Source organism: Vombatus ursinus, unplaced genomic scaffold (genome assembly GCF_900497805.2).
Source record: "Vombatus ursinus unplaced genomic scaffold, bare-nosed wombat genome assembly UNPS02014791.1, whole genome shotgun sequence".
Taxonomy (NCBI): domain Eukaryota; kingdom Metazoa; phylum Chordata; class Mammalia; order Diprotodontia; family Vombatidae; genus Vombatus; species Vombatus ursinus.
This window is the reverse complement of record NW_020954569.1, coordinates 16106072-16112293: the sequence shown is the minus strand read 5'-3', so window position 1 is coordinate 16112293 and position 6222 is coordinate 16106072. Positions and strand designations below refer to the sequence as shown.

Sequence of the window (6222 nt, the reverse complement as noted above, 5' to 3'; positions counted from 1 at the left end):
AAGAGGGGAATAGGCAGAAGGGAATGCCAAGAAGGGAGAGACCAAGGGAAAAAAAGGCCCCTGCCAAGGAGAGGCCTACCCAGATGTGTGGCTTTCAAAGTCTGGCTTTGGCCAGGATGGCAGCCACCATAGGCCTCTCCCTATAAATTAAGTCCCCACAGTAGTAAGGCTGGGGGTGAGGGAAGCAGGAAGAACAATCTTGTGGAAGAGAAATTGGTCCCATGTTCAACTTCTTTCAAGGCAGTGCCCTGAACCCTGGCCTAAAAAATGGCTGTAAGGGTTCAAATTCCCAAATGAGAGGACAAGCCAGGGTGGGAGAGTGAATAGGAATGATGAAGGGGTCAGGTACCCCCCTGCCAATTTTGGTCCAGGAGAAGGAGAATGAGGTGGTTGGTCTAGTTTTGCTGATTTGGGGGATGGGGAATGTATTACAGCAAGTTCCAGGTGAAAAAGCACTGGCTCAGCACCTGTAAGTGCAACAGGAGAAGCAGTGCCACCAGTCGTAGGGAGTAGGGGGGAAAAGGAAGATTTGGGAACAGAGGGGGCTTGAGAGTTCCATGGGCTTCCGGGGAATGTCACTGCTAGAAATATATTAACCATTCAAGGGAGGGAAGGAAGAGTGGTGATCACAAGATCTGGTGTGGCATCCCATAACTGGTCATGCCTGCCTGAGATGCCCTGAGGTTGGTGTCCATTTGTAGCCTGATGACACTCTTGCCCTCCTACATCTGGATATCTGTGAAGTTTTGAGGTTTCTCCTCAGATTTCTTAGGGAACCAGTTAGGATCTCCAGAGAAGAGCCCATCACCCCGAGCCACTGCCAACCCACCAAGGCTCATCAGTATCCACTGCACACAGGCCATATTCTTTCCTTCCCAGAGGTCCAGAGTTTGGAAGATAACATTGACATTGATGCCATAGTGCTCCGCTGCCTGCAGGAACTGAGAAATCTGCTCTATCTGTTTGAAATCCATGCCTGAAGCCTAGATCTTCTTTAGTGGGCCCTGACCTTCAGGGTATAGCCCATTGATGAGCTCACACAGCACCATGCCATCCTTGAGCCAGTTTTGTAAATTCTCTCACCCAGGCTGGGGCCGCCCAACATCCCTGTGGCACTGTGTGATAATCCACTGAATGAGGATCTGCTCCAGGTCAGCATCATACTGCTTCTCAATTTTTCTGCTGTACCTCCCAGCTCAGTCCGTAAGCAGGTCCCCTGTTGGCCATTCTGAGATAGTGATGCAGGTATCTTTACCGGGCAGCTGTGAATGGAGAGCGGAGCGGGCTGGGGTGCGGTGGACAGTGAGTGGCCCTCTCCTAACATTTTAAACTACAGATTTCTCCCTCCCTCAACCTACTCTTTTTATCTCAGTAAACTTCAGTGTCTCTGTTTCTTCCCTATTGCCTTCAAACATTCCATGTCTTGTACATCTCTAAACAACACAAAACAAACAAAAACTCCTTTATTAAACCCTACCATATTATCCAGATATCCCATATTTTCCTACCTTTTTCAAACTTAGAGAAAAACTATCTATACTATTTTTTACCTTCATTTTCTATCCATTTATTTATTCCTCTGCCCTTCACAATCTGACTTTTGACCTCATCACTCCACTGAAACTATTCTCTCCAAAGTTCTCAATGATTTCTTTTTTAAAAAAAATTATTTATTTTTAGTTTTCAACATTCACTTCCACAAGATTTTGAGTTCCAAATTTTTTTCCCCATGTCATCCCTCCTCCACCCCAAGGTGACTTGTATTCTGTTTACCCCTTCCCCTAATCCGCCCTCCCTTCTGTCTCACCCCCCTTCTCTTATCCCGTTCCCCTTCTATTTTCCTGTAGGGCAGGATAGATTTCTATACCCCATTTCCTGTATTTCTTATTTCCCAGTTGCGTATGGAAACATTTTTTAAAAACATATTTTTAAAACTTTGGGCTCCAAATTTTCTCCCTTTCTCCCTCCCCACCCACCCTCATCAAAAATTCAAGCAACTAGATACAGGTTATACATGGGTAGTCATGCAAAAAACTTCCATAGTAGTCATGTTGTGAAAAACTAAGTATATTCCCCTTCATCCTATCCCTTCCCCCATTTATTCTATTCTCTCTTTTGACCCTGTCTCTACTCAGAAGTGTTTGCTTCTGATTACCCCCTCCTCCAATCTGCCCTCCTCTCTATCATCCTCTTCCTCTCTTGTCCCCTTCCCCCCCTATTTTCCTATAGGATAAGATAGCTTTCCAAACCCAATTGAGTGTGTATGTTATTCCCTTCTTAAGCCAAATCCTATGAAAATAAGATTCACTCATTCCCTCTCACCTTCTCTCCATTTGACCTCCATTGTAAAAGCTTTTTCTTGTCTGTTTCATGTGATAATTTACCCCATTCTACCTCTCCCTTTCTCCTTCTCCCAGTATAATCCTCTCTCACCCCTTAATTTTATTCTCCAGATATTACCCCTTCATCTTCAACTCACCCTGTGCCCTCTATCTATCTATCTATCTATCTATCTATCTATCTATCTACTTGCATATAATTTTTTCCCTCCAACCACCCTAATACTGACAAAGGTCTCAAGAGTTACAAATAACATCTTTCCATGCAGGAATGTAAACAGTTCAACTTCAATAAAGCTCTTATGATTTCTCCTTTCCTGTTTACCTCTTCATGTTTCACTTGAGTCTTGTATTTGAAAGTCAAATTTTCTATTCAGCTCTGGTCTTTTCATCAAGAATGCTTGAAAGTCCCCTATTTCACTGAATGTCTATTTTTTTCCCTGAAGGATTATACTCAGTTTTGCTGGGTAGGTGATCTTTGGTTGTAATCCTATCTCAATTGATCTCTGGAATATTATATTACAAGCTCTGTGGTCCCTTAAAGTAGAAGCTGCTAAATCTTGTTTTATCTTGATTGTGTTTCCACAAGACTTGAATTGTTTCTTTCTGGCTGCTTGTAATATTTTCTCCTTGACCTGGGAACTCTGGAATTTGGCTACAATATTCTTAGGAGTTTTCCTTTGGAGATATCTTTCAGGAGATGATTGGTGAATTCTTTCCATTTTTATTTTGCCCTCTGGTTCTAAAATATCAAGGCAGTTTTTCCTTGATAATTTCTTGAAAGATAATGTCTAAGCTTTTTTTGATCATGGCTTTCAGATAGTCCAATAATTTTTAAATTCTCTCTCCTGGATCTATTTTCCAGGTCAGTTGTTTTTCCAAAGAGATATTTCACATTGTTTTCTATTTTTTCATTCTTTTGGATTTGTTTTGCAGTGTCTTGATTTCTCATAAAGTCACTAGCTTCCAATTGCTCCATTTTAATTTTTAAGGAAGCATTTTCTTCAGTAAGCTTTTGGACTTCCTTTTCCATTTGGCTTATTTTGCTTTTTAGGGCATTCTTCTCCTCATTGTCTCTTTGGATCTCTTTTGCCATTTGGGTTAGGCTTTTTTTTTAAGGTGCTATTTTCTTCAGTATTTTTTGAAGTCTCCTTTAGCAAGCTATTGACTTGTTTTTCATGATTTTCTTGCATCACTCTCATTTCTCTTCCCAGTTTTTCCTCTACTTCTCTTACTTGCTTCTCAAAATGCTTTTTGAGTTCTTCCATGGCCTAGAACTGAGTCACATTTTCCTTGGAGGCTTTGGATGTAGGAGCTTTGACTTTGTTGTCTTCTAGTTGTATGTTTTGATCTTCTTTCTTACCAAAAAAAAATTCTAGGGTCTGATTTTTTTTGGACCTTTGTTTGTTCATGATCCCAGCCAATTACTTGAGTTTTAAACTCTTTGTTAAGGTAAGGATCTTCTTCCTTTATGGAGAATGTACTGTCCCAAGCCTCAGGGGTTTTGTGCAGCTGTTTTCAGAGATACTTCAAGGTACCTGTAAATTTTCAGTTCTTCCAAGATGGTACGCTGAAGGGCGAGGTGTTTACTCCTTTCCTGGCCTGTGCTCTGGTCTATGACTGACCACAAGCATTCTTTTCTGCCTTGGGACTGTGAGGAGGATTTCCTCTCCACCACCACTACAAGCTCCACCATGCCAACACTCCTTCTTGTCCTAGGATCACCACCCAGAACTGTGACCCAGATCCAAGTACAGGCAAAGCAAGAGAATCCTGCCTCAGAAACAGCAGAGAGATCCCTGCAATACTCTTCTGATAATCCACTCAATTCCCCTGCAGTCTGTGTGGGCCAGAAGCTCAGGAGGCAGCTGCCACCCCGGTGCTGCTAGCTGCTCTCTCGCACCTCAGTCATAGACTTTTCCCACTGACCTTCTAAGTTGTCTTTGGCGTTCATGGGTTGAGAAGTCTGGAAACTGCCACAGCTCCCTGCAACGCAGGCCTACTCCTCTGCTGAGGCCTGCCTTGCCTGCATGCTCACACCAAATTGCCCTCCTTTCCCCACTCAGTTCGATATACCTTTCTGATCAACCATCCAGGCTGTCTTGGGCTGGAAATTTGTTTTTTGTGGGTTCTGATGCTTTAGAATTTGTTTAGAGTCATTTTTATAATTATTTGAAGGGTTTGGGGGAAAGCTCAAGCAAGTCACTGCTTTTACTCTGCCATCTTGGCTCCACCCCCTCAATGATTTCTTAATTGCCAAATTGTATGGTCATTTCTCAGTCTTCACTTTTCTTGACCTCTGTAATGCATTTGACATTACTGATCATTGTTTCAACTCAGATACACACTTTCCCCTCTCTGGGATTTTGTTAAACTTTTTTCTTCTTCCTTGATTTTCTCTATACTTCTATGAACATTTATTCTCCTTCTCCTTTGCTGACTCATAGTCCACATCATGGTATTCCCCTTGAATATCTATATTCCCTAAGACTCAGTCCCTGTTCTTCTTCTTTTTTGTCTCTTCATTCTTTTTATTCATGACCTCCCCAGCTAACATAGTCTTAATTACTATATCTAAATTACTCAAAGATCTGTATCTTCACCCCCAATCTGTCCCCTGAGCTGCAGTCCAACATCACCAACTTTTTAGGGGACGTTTCAACTTGAATGTGTGAAGAGACATCCCAAATTCAGCACATCTAACATAAAAGTTAAGATATTTCTCCAATTCCACCAATTTTCCAAACCAATCAATTTTAACAGAATTCTTCCTTATAATTTTTCTTCATATTAGAGCTGACCATTTTACTCCCTGACTAATAAACTCCAGGGGCTCCCCATTGCCTCTAGGATAAAATATAATCCTGTTTGGTTCAAAAGCTCTTCACAACCTGGCTCCTACCTATATTTCCATCCTTATTATGCATTAATTCTTTTCCCATACTCTGAAGTCCAATTAGACTGCTTTTCTCACATATAGTACACCATCTCATAATGTCCGCTTTTGTGCTGGCCATCCTACTAATCTGCCATGTATTCTCTCCTTACTGTCTTACAGAACCCTTCTTTCCTTTCAAGAGACAGCTCAAGTGCCACCTTTTCCTGATTCCCTCAACTGCTATACTTTCTCCTTATCTTTTATTTAATCTCTTGTACGAATTTATTCTTTATAAGCACGTATGTGTATATACATCCCCATGGGTGTATGGGCTGTTCAGGAAGGACTAGCACCTCTATTTTGACAGCTTGCCAAGCCCTTTGCAGGGCTGCTCATCTACCTTTGGTGCAACCTGTGGTTCAAAGAAGCTGTAGAATGTGCCCCAGCCACACCGTGGTAAAACCCTCCCAGTGATGGGCTAAACCAGGTTAAAGGTAACTGACAACCCTTAAACTTATTTGTGAGTTAGGGAGATGTATACCCCAAGCATGCGAAGACTTCCCTTGGAAGAAAGGATGGATGAGAACAATTTGTTCCAATGGCCATTAAGGAGATTGGGGCAGATGCTGGGGAGCCCTTACAGCTGGGTCAGACATCTAAGATGCCAAATTTAGCCACTTCATATCTGACCATCGCCAGTCATCCTGACTTCTGTTTTCCCATTGGACTACAATGACTTTGAAAGAGGGAGTGAGGTTGATGACTTTGAACAACTCTGCCTCACTTAAATCCACTTCATTGAGTCAAGATCACTCCATAATATTATTGGTTCTCTTTAAAATGAAAGACAAGCAACATGATCTCCCCAGGTAGAATGCAAACTCTTTGAGAAAAAAACAAAAATATTGTTTCTTTTCTTTCCCTTGTATTTTAAGCAGAAGCACCTGTGAATGTTGTTGTTCATTTGTTTCAGTCATGTCTGACTCATCATGACTCCATTTGGGG

General features: G+C 41.9%; 1 pseudogene; it reads right to left on the bottom strand.

The window, feature by feature from the left end:
• Positions 1-503: 503 nt before the first annotated feature.
• On the bottom strand, positions 504-1228 carry LOC114048213 (annotated as a pseudogene).
• Positions 1229-6222: the final 4994 nt, after the last annotated feature.